This window comes from Bos javanicus, chromosome 10 (genome assembly GCF_032452875.1).
Source record: "Bos javanicus breed banteng chromosome 10, ARS-OSU_banteng_1.0, whole genome shotgun sequence".
NCBI lineage: Eukaryota > Metazoa > Chordata > Mammalia > Artiodactyla > Bovidae > Bos > Bos javanicus.
Genome location: NC_083877.1, coordinates 83,700,840 through 83,724,877, shown reverse-complemented (window position 1 = coordinate 83,724,877; position 24,038 = coordinate 83,700,840). Strand labels below are relative to the sequence as shown.

At 45.8% G+C, this 24,038-nt stretch overlaps 1 protein-coding gene across 3 annotated transcripts in view; it reads left to right on the top strand.

The window, feature by feature from the left end:
- DPF3 (double PHD fingers 3) overlaps positions 1-24,038 on the top strand; it is a 295,203-nt gene that overhangs the window by 234,013 nt on the left and 37,152 nt on the right. The window lies entirely within an intron of this gene.

Here is a 24,038-nt window from a genome sequence, read left to right as displayed (position 1 = left end):
GTGTACTGACTTAAGATACCCATCCAATGTTGCTGTCACACCCTGTGCTAAGATAGTTTTGCACAATAATGCATGATGTAGTGTGTGCTTGGCAAAAGCTGAGAGGTTAATGCTTCCACTTCTTGGAAGGTAGTGGTGTAGCCTCCCCAGGCTGCCAGTTGGCACATCTGTAAACCTGCCCCCCACCCAAGATAAGTATCTCCTTGAGTGTGAAGGTGGACACTTCTCTGATGGGTCCTCTAGGTCACAGTGAAGCAGGCCAGCCTCTCAGGCCAGGTTTGCCCCCTGAGCGTTGCCAGCTCACACACAGGCCAGATGGAGATGGAACAGGACACTATGACGCTGCCGTTAGCACGTTCCATCTTCCTTTAGACATTATGGATTTTATACATTTCTCTAGCAGTAAAAAGGATATTCCCCCCGATATACCCTCCTTAGGGTTTTCTTCTTTTTGCTGTGGGTGAAATATACATGATATTTACCACTTTAACTTTTTGAAGTGTGTGGTCAGTAGCACTAACTACACTCACATTGTTGTGCAACCATCCCCACCATCCATCTCCAGAACTTTTTCGTCTTTTTCAACTGAAGCTCTATATCCATTAAACACTGTCCATTTCCCCCTCCCCAGCTCCTGTCAATCACCATTCTACTTTCTGTCTCTATGAATTCGATTATTTGAGGTACCTCATCTAAGTACAATCATACAGTATTTGTCCTTTTTGCCAGACTTGTTTCTCTTAGCATGTCTTCAAAGTTCATTCATGTTGTAACATGTCAAAATTCATTCCTTTTTTCAGATTGAATACCATTCCATTGCATGTATATATTACATTTTCTTTATCTGTTCATCTGTTTATAGATACTTGAAGTAGAAGTTTTGATCATTTATTACACACTACCCACTTCCTGTGTGTGCATGCTAAGTCCCTTCAGTTGTGTTCGACTCTTTGAGACCCCATGGACTGTAGCCCGCCGGGCTCCCCTGCCCATGGGATTCTCCAGGCAAGAATACTGGAGTGGGTTGCTATGCCCTCTCCAGGGGATCTTCCCAACCCAGCGATCGAACCTGCATTTCTTATGTCTCCTGCATTGGCAGGCAGGTTCTTTCCCATTAATGCTCCTGGGAAGCCCACCCACTTCCTACAGTGACTCAGATTTGAGATGCCTAAATTCAGAAGTTACCTAGGGATTTAAATATCTTCTTAGGAGGGAAGTGATTGCACCTGAAATTCTTCTACTTTGTACCCTGGAAGAGGGTACTTTGCCTCCAAAGGGCAAATACTTTCTACCTAAAGTGTGTTTTGTGCTACTGCTAAATCGCTTCAGCCATGTCCTACTCTTTGTGAACCCTCAACTTTAGCCCACCAGGTTTCTCTGTCCATGGGATTCTCCAGGCAAGATTACTGGAGTGGGTTGCCATTTCCTTCTCCAGGGGATCTTCCTAACCCAGAGATCAAACCTACGTCTCTCTTGTCTCCTGATGGGCAGGCAGGTTCTTTACTGCTAGCCCCACCTGGGAAGCCCATATAAAGTGTGTTTTACTTCATGACTAAGGCTTTCTCTGTAGAGACTGTCTTTGGGATGCTCGTAGGGACAAGATGTCTAGCATGGAGCTGTAAATAAGGACAGAGGAGACCCCGCAGAATCTAATGTCTCTAATGGCAAGTCATGAGGCAGAGATTGCCTTTTCTAAATGTCTGACAGTTTGTTATTGGCAAAGTACGCGTATGCTTTCGGTCTGTTGGTGGTCACTGACCAGGAGGGTGGGGGAACGTGTACATGTGAGCCAGAGAGTGAGAAAAAGAAGTCATTTCTCCTCATCCATTTGGAAATATTGAGTTGACCTAAAAATTTGTTGGGGTTTTTCTGTAAGATGTTTTGGAAGAAGTTGAACAAGCATTTTTGCCAACACACTATATTAATTTGTCTGAAGAGTTAGCTCTGGGTTTGAATTCAGGTGCCTACAGGGCAGGTATCTTTAATGAGTAAAACAGGCCAAGGATGAGAAAATGAACAGTGCCAGGGAGACAGGGAGCAGCCTTTATGCTCAGCTTTGGGCACAGGGGGGATAACAGAGAGGGTTGGCGGTGGGTATGGAGAGCCAGAAAGCTCCTGAGAGCACCTGTGCCCTAAATGAGGCAGCTCCCACAGCTCAAGGTGGTGCTGCCTGCAAGAACATGATCCCAGGGTACCCATGTCCTCTGGTTTTTCAAGAGGGGCCAAAATTTTTAAATATTTGGGAGATCTCCCTATTTTAAAAATGTTTAATGTAAATTAAAAACACTGTGAGCATGTAGCAGATACCCTTTGAAGGCTGTGGGGTAGCTTGCCAAGGGCTGCCAGGTGGTGAGAGTTGAAGAAGTTGAGGTTAGGTTGCCTGGACCAAACTCCATCACGACAGCAGATCCTTAACTTAGCCTGTCAGTGCGTCTGGTAGTTTCCTGACTTAGACCTGTTACATGCTGGGAATGGTCGTTTGGTGGCCCTCTGGATGGAGCTAGGTCATTATTCATCATGTGTTAGGAATTCAGGATGTGGTTCCATGAAAAAATGTTCCCCCATCCAACCCTCTGAAAGATCTCCTGTTTAAAAGTCTGGGCACAGTTGTAAGTTTAAAGATATGTTTTTTATTTCACGTTATTATTGATGATGAGTTATCTGTTATATCACGTTCCTTTTATCCTTTTTTTTCTAAGAACTTCAAATTATTCCATATGATTAGACTGAATTCACTTTATTGTATCCCCAAACCAGCAAATTCACAACTTCTTTTGATTTAAATAAAACATATTTATACATATATGATATTTACAAAATTTCTTCTGAAAGAAGTTACATATGAGATTCCCTGGTGGCTCAGACAGTAAAGGGTTTGCCTACACTGTGGGAGACCCAGGTTCGATCCCTGGGTCAGAAAGATCCCCTGGAGAAGGAAATGGCAGCCCACTCCAGTATTCTTGCTGGAATAATCCCATGGATTATTCTTGCCTGGAAAATCCCATGGATTATTCTTGCCTGGAAAATCCCATGGATGGAAGAGCCTGGCAGGCTATAGTCTATGGGGTTGCAACGAGTTGGACATGACTGAAATGACTTCATATCATATATTGTGAGATGTAAAATACTTTTAAATTTAAATAACAAAAATTCTGGAGGGATATATATATTATATATAATTATATTTTATTATATAATGTATATTGATCCTATATTATATTTATATGAAGGGGGCAGCAGAAGATGAGATGGTTAGATAGCATCACCGACTCAATGGACATGAATTCGAGCAAATTCCAGGAGATAGTAGAGAACAGAGGAGCCTGGCATGCTGCAGTTCATGGGGTCGCAAAGAGTTGCATCCAACTCAGAGACTGAAAAACAACAACAACATATTAAGTGTATTTTATATATTATTATTATCATTCTAGAATTTTTATTTAGATTTCTCTTGTATTTTATATCTTTTATGTATCTTATTTCAGAGGACACTTTGTAAGAGAGTCAAACCAGATTTTATGCAAAGTGAAAGTAAAGAAACTGTTAGTTGCTCGGTTGTGTCCCACGCTCTGCGACCCCATGGACTGTCTAGCTCACCACGCTCCCCTGTCCTTGGGATTCTCCAGGCAAAAATACTAGAGCGGGTTGCCAATCCCTTCTCCAGGGCATCTTCCTGACCCAGGGATCAAACCCAGGTCTCCCGCATTGCAGGCAGATTCTTTACCGTCTGAGCCACAGGGAAGCCCATTTTATGCAAAGCAGTATGCAAAAACTAGTCACTTAGGTCACAGTTGTTTTTTGGTTTTGTTTTGTCAGGGTGGAAAGAAGGTTATTCCGAATAAGCAATTTGTTTCCCCTGTGGTTTATAATGGAGGGTTTGAAAACTTTTTCTATAAAGATCCAGACAGTGAATATTTCAGACTTTGTAGTTCAGACGTCTGTTGCAACTACTCAGCTCTGGAGTTGTAGCATGAAAGCTGCCTGAGTTAGTATGTAAATGAATGGACATGGTTGTGTTCCAATAAAACTTTATTTACAGTAACAGGCAGCTGACCAGATTTGGCTCAGGGGCCATTGTTTGCTGATCCTGATTTAGAAAGCAACTATTATACTGTTAAGTTGGGTGGTGATAATTTTAAGGTATTTTCCAGGTCTCAGGACTGAGGAAAAGAAGAATTTCAAATCATCAGGTGAAGGGCTAGGAGTGCATTCCAGGGTCAGCAACGTCTGCTGTATTGAGATCTATGTGAAGAAATGTTTCAGAGCCAAAAATTCCATCACAAGATTTTAGAGAGCTGTCTACTAGAATTTCCAGTTTGAGTGCTGAATACAAACTACAACAGTGCAGAGCTTACCTAAAGAATCTGTCAATAATCCAACCAGCCTGTGTACTAGTCATATATAATAGTGACTCTGGGGACATGATGACTGATATGGTTCATCTCTGGTAACTTAAGTAGGAAAAAAGGCCAACTTTAGAATAGTTAGATTTGTGCAGATGGTGCCTACGGGCCTGGTGAACGTAGGCAGTAGTGTGTCATCTGTATCAGATAAATGATAAAGGGCATTTAGTGGAACCTGACATGGAAGGCGTGGAGTGGCTGTAGTTAGAGAAATGGTCTCTCTCTGGTGACTACCGATTCTTCTGTGATTGTGTGGCTCTCTGAAATTGTTCATCGTGGGAGTATTGAGGATGTTACTGTGATACCTTTATTCCTAAGAACTCAGACTCCTGCGTGGTCATTCAGTATCAGGAGACTTCCCCCACCTTCTTAACTTCACATCCCCTAAGAACTGATAAGAAAGCGTTTCCCTCCTTGGATGGTGGAGAAGATTCCTGATGCTAGGCATCCTATTGAATTAAAACCTTACAAATTGAATAGGAGATTATCCTGAAGGGTAGCCTATGAGCTAGTCATGCTAAGTGGCAGCATCCATGTCAAATTTATCCATGATGTCCTCTTTAGCCCTTGCTAGAAGAAGCTCAATTGTTTGGAAACATACATAACTTTCAGATATCAGGATAACTTTTAGTGGTGCTTATTGCTAAATTCCCCTAATCATTTGCAAGTTTCCTTAAAAGAGACAGGGGTTGAGTTGGACAGGTTGTATATTTGCTCCATTTGCTGTAAGCTCTGCTCTGTGAGCACATCTGAGTTCACCCACTTGTCAGTTTTTGGGCATAGACTGGAAGGAGAAAGAGTCTTCAGACCAAAAGTTAGAAAATCCTATTATGACTCATGTTAATGTATGGCAGAAACCAGCACAATATTGTAGAACAGTTATCCTCCAATTAAAAATAAATGAATAAATAAAAGAAAATCCTGTTTATATTTTACATAAACATGGTGTGAGCAGCACCCTCCCTTTTGTGCTTACACCAGGTATTTCCTTTTACCAGAGTAGAAAATACTTGATGAGAGGTGATAACAGTGGTCATCCATGGTTTAGCACCAATCTAACTGATAACAATTATGTTGACTGTGCTATTAGTGATCACCTGGCAAGGTATAATTATAGCTGAGATGGCTCTGGAAGTCCTAGTAGAACATTAGCTGAAGGAGTGTTTTGTTTATTTTTAAGTAAGCATGATACCAGGATGTGTTATATTGGGAGTACTGTGCAAGGGCTGGGAAGTACTTTTCCACCCCTGTTTAATATTTGATACCACCATGTTCAAATTAGCTGAAAATAACTGTGTAAAGGTCCGTCTAGTCAAGGCTATGGTTTTTCCAGGGGTCATGTATGGATGTGGGAGTTGGACTATAAAGAAATCTGAGGGCCGAAGAATTGATGCTTTTGAACTGTGGTGTTGGAGAAGACTCTTGAGAGTCCCTTGGACTGCAAGGAGATCCAACCAGTCCATCCTAAAGGAGATCAGTCCTGGGTGTTCATTGGAAGGAGTGATGTTGAAGCTAAAACTCCAATACTTTGGCCACCTGATGCAAAGAGCTGACTCATTGGAAAAGACCCTGATGCTGGGAAAGATTGAGGGCAGGAGGAGAAGGGGACGACAGAGGATGAGATGGCTGGATGGCATCATTGACTCGATTGACATGGGTTTGGGTGGACTCTGGGAGTTGGTGATGGACAGGGAGGCCTGGTGTGCTGCGGTTCATGGGGTCACAAAGAGTCGGACGTGACTGAGTGACTGAACTGAACTGTGGAAAAATCAAAAGATGCAAAAAAGATTATTAACAGCATGTTTAAAGGGGGTGGAAAATAAATCCTTTAAGGAAAGGTTAAAGGATTTAGGCTTGTTTAACTTGAGGAAGAGATTAATGGGTCATTTAATAACCATCATTATTTGTATCATTGAGAAAAAAGAGACTGACCAGTTGCTTCTGGTCTCTAGAGATGATAAGAGGAACACCTTGGGCCTTCGAACAAATTGACGAACTTCTTTTGCCATCAAGGGTTTTTGACAATTGAGGCTGAAATAGAACTCGCTGCTAGTCAAGCATTTCTCCTGTGTAGAATTAGGGGCATGGACCAGATTACCTCTTGGGGGCCAACCTGGGTCTGCAGTGCTTTGAGTTGCAGCTGGGCGACCTGAAAGAGTGCCTGACTCACCACCATGGAGTGGGAGACCAGGGAAAAATTAGTCTCATGAATGCATATTATGATTACTAACTAAAATACACTTCTAAGCTTGCTCCTATGTACCCTGGAGCAATGTCCCAAGCCTGTATGGGGACTCTTCTGGTTTGGGTAGTGTGAGACACCAGCTGGAGAGTGCACGTGGTGGCAAGAGACATTTTCCTTCAGAGAAATACCCAGTATGGGTAAAAGGAAGTAAAAAGCAGCAGAAAGGGATAGTAAGGCCAAAACGCCACTAAGTAGAAACGGTTCTGCTGAAACTCCATCTGAACCCCATTTCTCATGTGTTTGGACCCCACCATGTCCAGTGTCACCCTTGGCACATGGACTTCATAGTTGCTCATGGGGTCTGGAAATTATTCTCAGCTGGATTTTGGTTGAATGACCTCGCTGACATTCCTGGTTGTGTACTGTCTTCTCCCCAGCTTGGTGGGGAAAAGTGAAAGTGAAAGTGAAGTCCCTCAGTCGTGTCCAACTCTTTTCGACCCCATGGACTGTAGCCTACCAAGCTCCTCTGTCCATGGGATTCTCCAGGCAATAGCACTGGAGTGGATTGCCATTTCCTTCTCCTGGTGGGGAAAGAAAGGTCTTATTAGAAGACAAGGTTAATTTTACATCTGTATGTATTCTATAAAAATTCTGTTTGGGAGAGGGGGTGATCGGGATGCTTTCTAAACTTAGACAAGAATGCCTATAGATTAGTTTTGTTTGGTATTTGATTTAAAGAAGTAGCAAAGATTGTTCACTGCATTTAGTGCATGAAGTCAACTTTCTGTGGTCCAGAAGTATAAAAGAGGTTGAAAATGAAGGTGACTTATGTAAAAAGGGGTGGAGGAGGGGCGTGATGAATTGCTAGCATTAACACTTATGCTGAAACTTCTACTTGGCTGGTGGTTTGAAATCTTGAAAACTTCTTTAGTTAAAATAGATTGTTTTCCCTCCCTAGACATCAACATTTCATCTATAATTGAAGAATAGATCAATGCATTTTGACCACATACTGTTAGTTTGCATAATGACTCTCTAGTTATTGGCTTGTTTTATGCTACTGATCAATTAATCAAACATTTATCGAATGCCTTCTGTGTGGCAATACTGTGCTAGGTTTTGCAGGACATAGAAGATGAGCAAAGGGGAATTGAAACAAACTTTGGGGGATACTTTCTATGTGCTGTAAGGGCTTCCCTGGTGGCTCAGATGGTAAAGCATCTGCCTGCAATGCGGGAGACCTGGGTTCAGTCCCTGGGTTGGGAAGATCCCCTGGAGAAGGGAATGGCAACACACTCCAGTATTCTTGCCTAGAGAATTCCATGGACAGAGGAGCCTGGTGGGCTATATAGTCCATGGGGTCACAAAGAGTTGGACACGCCTGAATGACTAACACTATGATAGCATATTCAAAAGCAGAGACATTACTTTGCCAACAAAGTTTTGTCTAGTCAAGGCTATGGTTTTTCCTGTGGTCATATATGGATGTGAGAGTTGGACTGTGAAGAAGGCTGAGCGCCGAAGAATTGATGCTTTTGAACTGTGGTGTTGGAGAAGACTCTTGAGAGTCCCTTGGACTGCAAGGAGATCCAACCAGTCCATTCTGAAGGAGATCAGCACTTGGATTTCTTTGGAAGGAATGATGCTAAAGCTGAAACTCCAGTACTTTGGCCACCTCATGTGAAGAGTTGACTCATTGGAAAAGACTCTGATGCTGGGAGGGATTGGGGGCAGGAGGAGAAAGGGACAACAGAGGATGAGATGGCTGGATGGCATCACTGACTCGATGGACGTGAGTCTGAGTGAACTCAGGGAGTTGGTGATGGACAGGGAGGCCTGGCGTGCTGCGATTCATGGGGTCACAAAGAGTCGGACACGACTGAGCGACTGATCTGATCTGATCTGATCTGATGTGCTAGTCATCAGTGGGCTTCTTATAGATGTTAGCTTGTGAAGGCCATGTTTAGTCTTTTCAACTTAAGATTATTATTCCTATTTCACAGAAATGGAAATTGGAACTCAGGGAGATGGAATTGATATAGCAGTTACAACTGGTAGCATCTGCTATTTCTAATCGAGGATTTTCTGGCCCTGAGACTCTCTTCACTGTATAAGACATATTTTCTGCTCATGAGGAGGAGAGACAGGTGGTTAGTATATTATTTAAGACAAGACCACCTAATTTTGTGCCAAGTTGGTGCAAAATCTAAGTATCAGCAGAGTGCTGGCTGAAGTAGGTCTTCAAGGAAAGATGAGTAGAGTCAGGTGGGCAAAGAGAAGGCAGGCAGCTGACGGCAATAGTGGGAAATGCCAGAACAAAAGTTCAGAGGTGCCAGTGACACTAGGTTTGAAGCCCATAAAGATGAGCCTGAAGGGCATGGGGGAGGTCCTGGGCTGTAGTGAGAAGACTTGGTAATATAAGTAGCATCTGCATTGTGGTGGGGCTTGATCCACAGCAAATGAAAATCAGGAATGGGAGAAAGTCATGGGTGTTTTGAGTTCTTGAGCCGCAGAATGTGATGTTTAAGATGGTTATGTGAGCAGAGCCCCCCTACGCATGTCAAGAAGTTTGGGTTTGTACACGCTTCCCACTAGACTGCCTCTGACCCTGTCCTGATTGTAGGATCCTAACGCTTATGGGGAAAAGAGGCGATCAGAATTCCTTTGAAAGGACTTGTAACAGAACCCCAGTATATCTTGTTTTCTGTATGACACTGTCCAGCTGATGAAAGGTTCATCTTGCTTGGTATCAAATGGTTCTGTGGGCATTTTCCACTAAGTATATCCTGAAACCAGAGAACTTGCTGTTATACTACTGACTGCTTTGCAATGCATTTGGAGAGGAGTGTGGGATATCCCTAGAGGCTGGTTGGCTCAAGAGAGCTTTGTATCTAGAGACCAGTTGAAATTTGGGATCAAAATCTGTAATTGTCTTGCTAGTCAAGTTAGAGAAAGGGTTTATTTGCATAGGTACCCTTTAGACTGAAAGGTCAGTGAGGAAAATCAAGGAACCCAGGCTTAGGTTCTGGCCATGGCCTTTGTTTGGGTGTAGAAGCTCCTTTCAGTACCATTGTCTGGATACCCTTAGCTGATTTACATGTTGGAGGATCACGAAGTTGTGAGGCTGCAATCTCCTGTCCCCACTTCCGTGTCTCTATCCCAGGCTCGTACTCCACACTTCATCTTGTTGACCGGCTCCTCACTGGCCCCCAGGGCCGGAAGAGTTGTAGCCAGGTGTGAGGAATATGGATTATGAGTCCAAAGACCATGGGCCACAGTGGCCAAGGATGGCTGGCTCTTCCTAAGCCACAGCCATTACATTCTCCATGGTATCTTCCTATCAACCTGGACAGGGTTAGCCCTGGACCACTTAGATGAGAGACCAAAACTCAGAAGGGTTAAATGACTTGGCCAAATCTACACAGAAGTGGGAGGGCCCAGACTGAGCTTCCAGGTCTTCTTTCTGATATTTCCATGAGTGCATTTGCATGCTTGTCACTCACCTGTAATGTTCAGTGACAATTGCCTTGGCTTTAGGCACAGCTAAAGGTGGAAGAGCCCTGGACGAAAAGGTTGTTTAGGGAATTCTCTGGCAGTTCAGTGGTTAGGGCTCTGCTCTCCCACTGCCAAGGGTCCAGGTTTGATCTCTGTTTGGGGAACTAAGATCACACAAGTTGTGCAGTATGGCCAAAACCAAAAAAAAGTGTGTAATCTTGGGACTTCTCTGGTGGTCCAGTGGTTAAGACTCTGTGCTTCCACTGCAGGGGTCTCAGGTTTGATCCCTGGTCAGGGAACTAAGAGTCCATATGCCACACAGTGGGGGGAAGAAAAAGAAAAAACCATTTATCTGACAGCACAGAATTGAAACCCATAATAGAAGAATATCCACCTTCCCTGGAAAAAATGATTGGATGGCAGCCTCTGGATCTACCCCTTCCCCTCCCATTCCCCAATGTTGATGTAGCACCTGGGCCTCTTACAACACCATCTCACCAAACTCTTTCAAAATTGCTCTCCCCTTCATCTGCCTTCAGACTGTAACATTGCCAGGAATCTGTTGTAGGCAGTGTTCCAGGGCTGAGTTTTAACTGCGTCTAGTGCGATGTTCCAAGAAGGCAATGGCACCCCACTCCAGTACTCTTGCCTGGAAAATCCCATGGATGGAGGAGCCTGGTACGCTGCAGTCCATGGGGTCGCTAAGAGTCGGACACGACTGAGCGACTTCACTTTGACTTTTCACTTTCATGCATTGGAGGAGGAAATGGCAACCCACTCCAGTGTTCCTGCCTGGAGAATCCCATGGACAGAGGAGCCTGGTGGGCTGCCGTCTATGGGGTCACACAGAGTTGGACACCACTGAAGCGACTTAACAGCAGCAGCAGTGCGATGTTCCGGGAGTTTCATGCATCCACCTATAGAACCTACAAACTGGCTTGAAATTTCGCTGTATGCCTCGCAGAGAACACCCCAGGCCTGCCTCTAATGGTGAGTGAGGTCTATCACAGGCAGGGCCGAGAGGGGGTTTGGCCCCTCAGAGGCTGAGAAGGTTGGCTTCTGGAGAAGTCTCTCTGCCTGATGATTGACGCAGGGAGACAGAGCATCAGAGACGGCAACTTGCCCTCCCTGCTCCCTCTCCATTAATTCCAGGAAAGTCTGCAGCTGCTCCCCCCTGCTTCCGCAACGTCCTGGTCTCTCTGCTGTGCTAATCACAGCTCATTTCTGCTGCATGCCTCATTTGGGGGAAGAGCGCTCCAGGGCTCCCAGAAGAGAAGGAAGTGAAGGATGGTTGGCCAAATGGGTCAGCCCCTCGCCACTGGGACCGTCACTCTCCTCCCCAGAAGGCCCCTGTGCCTTGTCCAGGGCTCACTGGGCAAGAATCTCCCCTTGTGCTTTTCCCGGGACCAGGTGGGGCTGGCTTTGGATGCTAAGGAGAGAAGGGAGACCAGGCTCACTGAGCACCAACTGCACGTCATTGTGTGTGCGCGCTCAGTCGTGTCTGACCCTTTGCGACTCCATGGACTGCAGCCTGCCAGGCTCCTCTGTCCATGGGATTCTCCAGGCAAGCACACTGGAGTGGGTTGCCATTTCCGGATCTATCTGACCCGAGGATTGAATTCACATTTCCTGCAATGGCAGGATGAGTCTTTACCATTAGAGCCACCTGGTTCTCTAATTTCCTTACCTCCTTTAATGACCTGTGACATTGGGCCCATTTTACAAGCTGAGGGAACTGAAGTGGAGAAAAGTTAAATACTAATTTGCTCCAAACTCGGCAAAGGCATTTGTCTATTTGATTTCAAAGGCTGTGCTCTTTCTTGCCATTTTTCTTTCTTTCTTTCCTTTTTAACCATTGCCCAGGGAGGGAGACCCTCCCACGTCTTCCTCCTCTCTCCTTCAGCTTCTGTTCATTCTTTTTTCCTCTCCCCAGCCTCCTCCGGGAACCTGACTTTTTTCTGTAGAAACCAGAGTCTCATTGGCTCCAGGGCGAATCCGTCCTCGCTGGGAGTCCTGTTACCCATTGGCTGGCCAGCTCTGTGGGTTTAGGCATATGCTAATGAATGCAGGTTTCCCAGTAAAGGACAGACTGGCAGTTGCAAAAAGCCAACTGCCCTGGTCAAGCTCCTTGTGCCGGGCAGCTCCGTAGGACCATTTTAGGTGGCTGTGAGCCTGTCGGAAGGAGAGCAGAGAGTTCTCTCTCTCTTCTAGGCAGGGAACTTCTCCTTTCCTGGGACTTCTTTCTCTTTCATTACTTCTTTTTAAGACCCCCGGGCCCCATTTGGTTGACCTGCTTCCCAAGAAACTCAATCTCCATCTTTGTTAACTAAGGAATCCAACCTGGTATTGGTCAGAGGATCTCGAAAATTCCAGGGTGCCATTTTAGTGAGAATGTGACCTTAAAAAAAATTACGTTTTTCCTCCATCCCCCTGTCTTCCTGCCTTATTCTCATTGTTGAGTACCCCATCTGTGAAAGCCTTAGAGCTATCCCTTCTGGAAACTTCTACCTTCTAGGAGTCTGTTGAAAAGGGAGCTGGATGCAGAGTGGGTGCTACCCAGGAATATTTTGGCCGCGGGGTTCTGATGTGCATTCATCCTTCCGGAAGGCAGAGTCTGGGAGGAGTCAGCTGGTGAGGTCCCAGGGGCTCTTGTTTGCAGTGGTGAATGAATGAGAGAGGGTCAGCAGGAAGCAGGACGCCAGCCCCCCTCCGGGGGATGCTCCCAGGGGCCCATCCATGCTGTGAAGACTTAGTAGGCCTGGGTGAGGACCCCAGCCTTGCTGCCGCCATGCCATGCAACCCAGGGCCCATCGTTTCACAATTTGGACCTCAGTTTCCTTGTATTTTTTAAAGAAGGGGTTGGACCAAGTGGTCCAAAGTTCACTCTGGTGCTGACGGTCAGAGGCTTGGGTGGAGCAAGTCAGAAATGTGACATCGGCCTCTCCTGTCTGAGAGATTGGTTTGCATTTTAACTGCGGCCTTTTGGAGGTCAGGTTTTTAAGCCCTGGGGTCGCTTCGGTGGTGGAAGTTTCAGGCACAGTTACAGGGGTCAGTGGAGGGGAGGTGGCAGTTTATATCCCTGCCCTCTCAACTACTCCCCGGCATGACCACTAATCATGGAGGTGTAGACGCCTCCTCCATCCTCTCTGTCCACTCGCCCCCGTGACTCCCCCGGCCCCTCCGCTCCATCCACCTCATCTCTGGCTGAAGAGGCAGATGGAGACCCGGCTGGGTCAGAGGTAGATAAACATCTTCCCGGTGGGTCTGGGTGCCTGCGGAATGCGCACCTGCCGAGATTTGAGAATCGTTGCTGTTTTCCCAGCTCTGACTTCCAGAGTCAGGCCCCGCTGCCCCACCCTCTGGGCCTGTTTCAGACGAAGTTGTGTTGGTCCCCAGCGTCGCCCTGTCTTAGGCTGTCGTCAGGTGCAGAGGCCTCAGACCTAATCCAAAAGAGGAGGAAGTGGAGACACGGGAGAGTCATTGCAGAGACCTCAGAGCTCCAGGGAAGGGGGGTGTGGTGCAGTGGGCATGAGGCTCTGGACTCCCAGTTGAGCACTCTCTCCCCAGCCTCCAGCTGCCCCTTTCTTTAGACTTGGTTTTCTCCCCCTTTTGGTTTCAGGGAGCTAATTAACTCCTTTGCCTTTTAAGCCCTTCCAGTTCCTCACCTTTAACTCTGTGAAGGTGGAGTTTGGAGGGGGCCTGACCTGGTTTTGCCCTAGGGTAATTCAGGACTGCTTTTAATCCCACATCCTAGATTAGCTGCCAGGCTGGGACAAGCCGTCCCCCCAGATCCTCACACCACCCTGCAGAGCCCTCAGGTTCTCCGCACCCCGTCACCCTGGCCCCCCCTCGCCAAGCAGCCTGCAGAGTGGACAGGGGACAGCCTGTGGTGGAGAGGGAAGCAGGACCTCGGCGCAGGCAGGCAGCCTCTGACCTGGGGAGCTGCTGGATGGTCAGTGCACCCTGGAGGGCCCTCATCGCACCCCCACAGCTTGACTATGTGTCAGGAGAAGGTCTCTCCCACTCCTGTTTCCTTTGGCCCGAGGGGAGGTTGGGGTAAGATGTGGTCGGCATCTCGCCTCTGGTGGTCCTGAATAAATGACCTCACTGCTCTGAGCTTTAGTTTCCATCAAATGGGGACAGTGACACCCGAGTCGCAGGTCGTTTTAAGAATTAAATGAGGACCTGTGTTCAGAGTGCCTAGCACCCAGGAAGCACGTTGATAAATGGTAGCCATTAGTAGTAATCATACTAATATCCCTCTAGGGAAGACTCAGAGAATTGAGTTTCTGCATCTTGTTAAAAATTCAGCTAGAATTCTGATTGTGTCTCCTGAATCAGCAAGGACCCAAATCTTTTCTAGGTTCTTATTTTCATTCTCTTACGCATTCCTTCTACCTCCCTTCTTCATTGTCTCTCACCTCTTTCTGTGTCTCCTTTCTTCCTTCCCCGGTCCTTGCCCCAGCATGGACTAATTCTTCCACTTCTCAGTCTCTCCTTCTCCTCTCTGTTCTCATGATGCTGGAACCGTGATGACTTCTTTTCTTATTCATGAGCTGAAATGCATCCTGGCAGTTCTGAAAGCTGGTGCCATCAGCCTTTCTGCTAGCTGTGAGTTCCACCTCTCACCCCCAGGAAGACACTGCAGCCCTCTGGCTGTGGGCTCCCCTCCTGGCTGCAGGGTCTGTGCCACCCCCTGGAGATGAGAATTTTCCCACAGTGGTCCTTTGCCATCTTGGTTCTTACCTTCTATTCTTCGGGTTCACCACCACCAGGGCAGTGGACTTGTGAGTCTGTGACTCAGCGGAGATGTCTGTGCTGCAGATATCAATTTGGGAATGACAAGTGTGAGATGATATTTGAGGGAATTGAGTCAAACTAGATAAAGAGAAGAGTCTGGAGTAAAGAGGAGGATCCAGCAAAGGAGACTGAGAAAGGGCAGCGGGGAGACGGGAGGAAGGCAGGTGAGTGTGCTGAGGAGAGAGTGTCCAGGCAGGTGGAAGCACAGGCCCTGCCAAGGAGCTGTGCTAAAAAGAGGAGCAGGACCTGGGCCCTTGATGGAGGCAGATGCTCGGTCAGGGTCTCCCTGGGGGATGGGTGCTCTTCTAGCATATTTGGATTTTTTAGATTGTTTTTTATTGTGGTAAAAGTCACATAAAACATACTATTTTAGCCATATTTAAGCGTACAGTTCAGTGCACTAAGTGTATCCACATTGTTGTGCAACTTTCACCAGCATCTGTCTCCTGAATTTTTCCCCTTCCTAACCTGAAACCCTGTCCCCATTAAACACTAAGTCCCCAAACCGCTCCCCCCCACCCCAGTGCCTCCACCCTCTGGTCCCTGGCATCTACCAGTGTACTTTCTGACTCCAGGAGTTTGACTAGTCTAGGTATCTTGTATAAGTGGTGTCGAACAGTATTTGTCTGCACCTCATGGATATTGGTGCTTCCCTGGTGGCTAAGATGGTAAAGAATCTGCCTGCAATGCGGGAGACTCAGGTTCAATCCCTGAGTTGGGAAGATCTCCTGGAAGAGGGCGTGGCAACCCACTCCAGTATTCTTGCCTGGAGAATCCCACGGACAGAGGAGTCTGGTAGGCGACAGTCCATGGGGTCCCAAAGAGTTGGACTCAACTGAAGTGACTGAGCAGCCATGTATGCAATGTATATTGGAATGCATTTTTTTTAATTTTTAATTTTTTTAAATTTTATTTTTTAACTTTACAATATTGTATTGGTTTTGCCATATATCAACATGAATCCGCCACAGGTATACACATGTTCCCCATCCTAAACCCTCCTCCCTCCCCGTACCATCCCTCTGGGTCGTCCCAGTGCACCAGCCCCAAGAATCCAGTACCATGCATTGAACCTGGACTGGCGACTTGTTTCATATATGATATTATACATGTTTCAATGCCATTCTCCCAAATCATCCCATTCTCTCCCTCTCCCTCTCTCTCAGAGTCCAAAAGACTGTTCTATACATCAGTGTCTCTTTTGCTGTCTCGTATACAGGGTTATTGTTAACCATCTTTCTAAATTCCATATATATGCGTTAGTATACTATATTGGTATTTTTCTTTCTGGCTTACTTCACTCTGTATAATAGGCTCCAGTTTCATCCACCTCACTAGAACTGATTCAAATGTATTCTTTTTAATGGCTGAGTAATACTCCATTGTGTATGTGTTCCACAGCTTTCTTATCCATTCATCTGCTGATGGACATCTAGGTTGCTTCCATGTCCTGGCTATTATAAACAGTGCTGTGATGAACATTGGGGTACACGTGTCTCTTTCAATTCTGGTTTCCTCAGTGTGTATGCCCAGCAGTGGGATTGCTGGGTCATAAGGCAGTTCTATTTCCAGTTTTTTAAGGAATCTCCACACTGTTCTCTATAGTGGTTGTACTAGTTTGCATTCCCACCAACAGTGTAAGAGAGTTCCCTTTTCTCCACACCCTCTCCAGCATTTATTGCTTGTAGACTTTTGCATTGCAGCCATTCTGACTGGTGTGAGATGGTACTTCATTGTGGTTTTGATTTGCATTTCTCTGATAATGAGTGATGTTGAGCATCTTTTCATGTGTTTGTTAGCCATCTGTATGTCTTCTTTGGAGAAATGTCTATTTAGTTCTTTGGCCCATTTTTTGATTGGGTCATTTATTTTTCTGGAATTGAGCTGTAGGAGTTGCTTGTATATTTTTGAGATTAGTTATTTGTCAGTTGCTTCATTTGCTATTATTTTCTCCCATTCTGAAGGCTGTCTTTTCACCTTGCTTATAGTTTCCTTTGTTGTGCAGAAGCTTTTAAGTTCAATTAGGTCCCATTTATTTATTTTTGCTTTTATTTCCAATATTCTGGGAGGTGGGTCATAGAGGATCCTGCTGTGATGTATGTCGGAGAGTGTTTTGCCTATGTTCTTCTCTAGGAGTTTTATAGTTTCTGGTCTTATGTTTAGATCTTTAATCCATTTTGAGTTTATTTTTCTGTATGGTGTTAGAAAGTGTTCTAGTTTCATTCTTTTATAAGTGGTTGACCAGTTTTCCCAGCACCACTTGTTAAAGAGATTGTCTTTAATCCATTGTATATTCTTGCCTCCTTTGTCAAAGATAAGGTGTCCATATGTGTGTGGATTTATCTCTGGGCTTTCTATTTTGTTCCATTGATCTGTATTTCTGTCTTTGTGCCAGTACCATACTGTCTTGATGACTGTGGCTTTGTAGTAGAGCCTGAAGCCAGGCAGGTTGATTCTTCCAGTTCCATTCTTTCTCAAGACTGCTTTGGCTATTCGAGGTTTTTTGTATTTCCATACAAATTGTGAAATTATTTGTTCTAGCTCTGTGAAGAATACCGTTGGTAGCTTGATAGGGATTGCATTGAATCTATAAATTGCTTTGGGTAGTATACTCATTTTCACTATATTGATTCTTCCAATCCATGAACATGGTATATTTCTCCATCTATTAGTGTCTTCTTTGATTTCTTTCACCAGTGTTTTATAGTTTTCTATATATAGGTCTTTAGTTTCTTTAGGTAGATATATTCCTAAGTATTTTATTCTTTTCATTGCAATGGTGAATGGAATTGTTTCCTTAATTTCTCTTTCTATTTTCTCATTATTCGTGTAGAGGAATGCAAGGGATTTCTGTGTGTTGATTTTATATCCTGCAACTTTACTATATTCATTGATTAGTTCTAGTAATTTTCTGGTGGAGTCTTTAGGGTTTTCTATGTAGAGGATCGTGTCATCTGCAAACAGTGAGAGTTTTACTTCTTCTTTTCCAATTTGGATTCCTTTTATTTATTTTTCTGCTCTGATTGCTGTGGCCAAAACTTCCAACACTATGTTGAATAGTAATGGTGAAAGTGGGCACCCTTGTCTTGTTCCTGACTTTAGGAGAAATGCTTTCAATTTTTCACTGGAATGCATTTTTAAGGTTAACTTATTATATGTCCTATAAACAGCCTGTACTTTCTTTCTCCCCGCCATTGCCCTGGCCCCATTCTTCCAGCATATTTGTATGCTGGCAGAACGATTGACTAGAAAGAAATAAATTGATGTTTCAAGAGGGAATTATAGAAGGAACAAAGTTCCCAGGAAGGTGTGAGAAGTCGGGCTCCAGGCACAAGTAGGATCTGGGAGAGTTGCTCCTGGTATCAAGAAGGAGACAAGTATAGGGGCACTGGGGTGAGGAGGTGGATGGATGCACTTGGAGAAGATGAGAAAGTTTTATTCTTATCACTTATGTATTCTTTTAAATGTATAAGTCAACAAGAAGAGTGTGAGGAAGGGCCATGAGGTCTGGGAGATTTGAGAAGCTGGAACAATGTGGGAGAATGGTTTGCCAAGTTTTGTGGTCACCACTCAGTGTAGACTGGTTAGCTCAGTGGTGTGATTTTCTATACCTGGGTTCATCATGGAGCCCGTGGTGGGTTGGGCTTATCTGGAGTTAGGGTGAGTAGGAAAGAGGGAGAAAGAGGTGAGCAGGTAGATGCAAGGGTGTGATTTCAGGGATGGATATGGGGTCGATGGCTATGGGCTTATGAGAGGTGGTGACTGAGAGGATGATAAGCAGTACAAAGTGTGAAGTCAATGTGTTGGCACCCTTGACCCATGAATTGATGGCATCCTCAGTAAGTTAGAACCAAGCTGGTTATTACTAGTTGTGCTCTTTTGATTTTAGCTCAGGTATATCCCTCTTAAAAATAATTGAATAAACACTAAAATAGTAAATGGTGAAAAGCAATGCTTGTTCTAGGGCTGTTGGATTCACTAATCTTTCAAAAAGTCCAGTTTAATTAGGCTGCAAAGATTCTCAATGATTCATGATGACACAGTGGAAATGACATCTTACGTCTTTTCTACCCCAGTCAGATCAGTCCCACAAACACTGGGATGGGCACTTGTGTTTGTTCTCATTAACACAAAGGAGATATTCTAAGTGTGTTGCTGCCTGAAAGGCCTTATCTTGGAGACGGAGTGTGTGTTGTCTTTTTCTGGCTGCTGGGAGGAGGCTAAGGCCTCCTGTTTATGCACAAGACCCCCAGGTCGGTGGCAAACAGAAATGCTCTCAGGAAGACAGCTTATGTCTGGACACTGGCCAGTATGAATTGATGTCCTTTGTATCCAACAATCACAGGACTGCCTGAAACACTTAAGAGTATGTTGACAGTAGGCTCTGAGGTTGAGAGAAATACAGAGTTTCTGGGAATGGGAATAGAGGTTTATTTGTTAGTGCCAAGACAAAGCCAAAGAGTGGGAAAACCTTGCCTTGGGAAAGAATATTTTCCATTTTAGTAAAGCAGGAGCACATACCCTATCCTCACAATAGAAAGATGAGGTGGTCAGAAAGATTTTGGAGCCCTCATTTGACCAAGATGGATTCAAGGTCAGAGTAGCCGGTCAACTTATCTGTGGTCCTGCATACCTGCATCATGACATAGCTTGCCCTGTGCGGAAGACGCAAGGAGAATCTAGAAAGCAGAGGGTCATCTAGTGCAGCCCAAGGACCTGGCATCAGGGTCTGCGTGTTTAAGCCCTCTCCAGGGTACTCTGGAGCTGGAGAGCCGCTGGGTCAGTGGAATGGCCTTGCGGTGGCCTGAGAAATTGGGCAGGCCAGTCCATGGGGTCGCGAAGAGTCCACCCTAGGAACTTCTATTGGGGACACTTCTATAGGGACACGACTGAAGCGACTTAGCAGCTGGAGCAGCAGCAGCAGCAGCAACTAATATGTCCTCTCTGCGTTCTTTGTTCTCCAAAGAAAAAGGAAAAATTCCCCCTGAGGACAGGAGAGTGAAAGAGGTGTGTTCTCGGAATGTGTGTTGAAGAAAGGGAGCAGACTATGATCTTCAAGGAGACTGAGAGACTGGGTAGAGGGCGCCCTGGTGGGTAAGAACCCGAACAAGGTAACCTGGTTTAGATCAGCCCGCTTGGGGCCTCATCCACAAAGCAACTTTCGACTTGCCATCCCCATCTCAGCCACAGAGTTCTGCCCTTGACAGTGGCCACGGGGTGCTTGTAGGGAGGCTGTGAGCATTCTTTCTGCTGTCATTCTTAAAGGTGGCACATAGCAGTTACGCTGGCTGTGATTGGACAGTTTGCCCAGCCTCCTCTCAGCCCTTTGGTTTCCTTGTCTGCATTGGAGAGCAGAAATGTCTTCCCAGAAGTGGACTATTTGGGCTGGACTTGAAGGCTGAATAGAAGTTCCTAGGGTGGGCACAAGGGGAAGTCATATTTAATGGATCCTTTTATTCATATATGAATGGATGGAGCCACTCATTTGGTGAGAGTCTTGTTGATGGAGAGGTAGGGAGGGAAGTCAGAGTAGAGAGAAAGAAGATTGGGTGGGGTTTCCCAGGAAAGGAGGGAGTGAGTTTAGGACAGTGTGTCTTGTGAAAATGTAGCTTTTAAGTTCATAGGTCTAGGGTGGGTGTTTCTAACAAGCCCCCAGGTGATTCTCATACCCCTGGTCCATGTGCCTACACTTCAAGTAACCAGAGTATAGACTACTTGCTTGACAGGTTTGGCTGTGAATGGGAGTTGAGAGATGGGTCAGAGAGACCTTTGTGTGCACAAGTGCGAAATGCAAAGAGAGAAGGGAGTTTGGGGGATGGGGGTGGGGAGAGGGAGGGTGACTGCAAAACTTTTCCGTGTGAGACTGTCGCAGAGGGTGTAGACGTGGTCGAGTCAGTGGTCAGGAAAGAAAACGAGTCTAAAAAGGGCAGTTGTGACCAGGCAGCAAAGAGGCTTGTAACACTAAGGAGCTTACTTCCCACTGTGAGCAATGAGAGAGGCTGGAATTATTTAAGGAGGGGTGGGTTGGTACCTCATAACTGATGAAGTAGAAAAAAAAATGAACTACTTTTAAAACCTTTTCTGTTTAAAAAGGGTCTTTGCGATGATTTTCTGTGCACACAGAAGTATGCGACAGTAGGAATACTGTCTGTTAGTCCAACCACAGAACAAGGCCACCATCTGGTTTGCGGTCTTAGTGGTTTTGATTAGGGTCTCTGACTCACAGAAAGGGAAACAGGAGTTAAATAGCTGGTGACTTCCTGAAGGTTCAAGTCGTTAATTTTCACATGAGACTTTTAACCTATTAAGCTTAATAGCTTCCCGCTCAGAGGTAGCAGCTCGGTTTCTTCTTGCATGAGAATTCACAGGCCGGTCATGGTGGACTGGAGAAGGAGCCAGGGTCTCGGCATGAAGAGTAAAGAGAATGCTGCATTGATTAATGATGTCTGCTGTCAGTGTGGTGAAGAGAATGTTGCATGATTTATGATGTCTGCTGTCAGCATGGGATGGAATGCTGCCCCCTGTTTAGCTCTCTCAGAAGGGAGGTCAGATTTCTGGTGATGAATATCCCCTCATACCTATTCCTCAGGTGAACCAGAGCCATTTTAGAGATACTCAATCCTTAATTCCCCTGGTCGTGGAATGGTGTTGATCGCCATCTAACCAGAAGAACTTTGTGAATCTTCAAATACTTGCAAGGCTCTTGTCTACATTTGCAAAGTACCAGGAAGGGCTCTTTTGCATTACTCTAATATCGATATTAAAAAGCAGAGACATTACTTTGCCAAAAAAGGTCCTTCTAGTCAAGGCTATGGTTTTTCCAGTAGTTATGTATGGATGTGAGAGTTGGACTGTGAAGAAAGCTGAGGGCTGAAGAATTGATGCTTTTGAACTGTGGTGTTGGAGAAGACTCTTGAGAGTCCCTTGGACTGCAAGGAGATCCAACCAGTCCATCCTAAAGGAGATCAGTCCTGGGTGTTCACTGGAAGGACTGATGTTGAAGCTGAAAGTCCAATACTTTGGCCACCTCGTGCGAAGAGTTGACTCATTGGAAAAGACCGTGATGCTGGGAGGGATTGGGGGCAGGAGGAGAAGGGGACGACAGAGGATGAGATGGCTGGATGGCATCACCAACTCAATGGAGATGAGTTTGGGTAAACTTTGGGAGTTGGTGATGGACAGGGAGGCCTGGTGTGCTGTGATTCATAGGGTTGCAAAGAGTCGGACATGACTGAGTGACTGAACTGACTGACTAACTGAATATCGATGGGTGTTTTTGTACTGAATAAACTATGTGTCTTAGGGCATCATTTCTATTAAATCTGAAGACAGATCACTGGTCACTGGAAATAGCCATTGATTTGCTTCCTTTTGTTCTAGCACAACTCCTTAATTTATCCAGAGGAAAAAAATAAAGCCCATGTAAATCCAACCCCTCTAGCTTTCTAAATAAACAGCAAGATCAATTCTCATTCATGAGTTTGTTGGATAAATAGTTGTTTGATTGTAAGGAAAAGTCAGATTAATCTTAAGATGAGAATTTGGCTGCTGGAAAATGATCTATGAGTTGGACTGAGTGCCCCCCAAAGATGCAGGATGAGTACAGAGCTGATGCTGCCTTTGTGTTGGAGGTTGCATTAGCTGAGCTAATGCAAGGCCAGACAGATGGTGCCGGATTTTGCCGTACTCCCATGGAAACTAAGGATGTGTCCCCATTAAGTAGGGTTAGTTCTGCATGATTTTTGTTTCCTTCTTGTTGAGGATGTTGAAGGATATCAGGGACCTCAGGGACTTTCAAGGAGCCTGGGTGAAAGGCTTCAGGGAACCCGGTTCTTACCACCATCACCCTCATTTTTCATTCTCCTGCCATCATGACTTGGAAAGCAGATTAGTGACATGGAGGAAATGGGAGGTGAAGAGAGAAAATGATGAGTTGGTGAACACTTGCTGCGGCTTCAGAGTGGGGAGGTAGGATTGTAGGTGTCTTGACTGTGATGCAGTCTGATGAATGCAAAAGGGGGGGCCTTTTCTGCTCTTTGTGCTTTTAAATAAGGTGAGTAAGGAGCATTCCTATCCACTGACAGCTGGCCCAGCAAGGCTGTATGGGATGGTGCGCCAAGGAGAGGGGAAGGACACCTCCTCACCTCAGCCGAGGAGCTGTGGCCAGTGAGGTCACATCTGTTGAGATTCTTGGGTGCTGAAGCCCAGTAATGTCCACAGGTTTCCTGCAGCCTTCAGGCCCTCTTGGCATGGGCTGGACTGGCTCACTCCACAGCAAGTCTTCCCCAGGGTTTTCCAGGATTAGTCACTGCCAGATGGTGAGGACTCAATGCCTGGCCTTGTGTGAGCAAGCCTGGCTTCCTGAGGGATTTTGCATGAGGCATGGAACACTGAGGCCCAGAAGGGTCTTCGGGAACAAATAGTCACCTTTGTGTGGTATCAACTGAGGAGACTGAGGCAAAGAGGAACTCAGTGACCTACCTGACAGTGCCTTAGGCAACTTCTTGTGAGTAAAAGGGGGATGCGCTGTCAGATTTAACAGCTTCAAGTACGGAGGTGACTCAAGCTGGGCCGCCACACTGGTGTTGGGTGACCATGGCGCGGGGTGGAGGTGGGAAGGAAAGAGTCCAAAGGACAAGCCTGTGAGGACATGGCTTCTAGCCCTGGCTCCACGACTTGCTGTCTGCCTGAGCCGTTCTGAGCCTCAGTTTCCTCACCTGTAAATCGGGCGTATTTGTATCTGTCCCGCCTGCCTCACATGATCAGCAAGGAGAATCCAAGGAGACCAGTGAGTAGAAAGGTGTTATGAGAATTACCATTAAGATGTCTAAGCATTGCTTTCTTTAGCCCACACACTGGCTATACGTGGCCGTATCAGTTTGTGGAACTTCTGGGGAGTCTCTGGCTTTCTAATATGGTGGGGAGTAAGGGCAGGGGGGTCCTTGTTCCAGGGAACCTACATGGAAAGCTTGTTGGAGGTGAGAGAGGGGCTCAGGAAGGTGGAAGGAGGGTGGAGCAGGTTGAGGGTGAGAGGGGACTAGAGGTCAAGCCCAGAGGCCAAGGTGGCAGCCTCTCTGGTGGAGAGTCCCCCTCTGGCCCACACCGAGCAGACATGTTGGGCCCAGGAAGCTGCCGACGTGCTCTTGTTGCCCAGT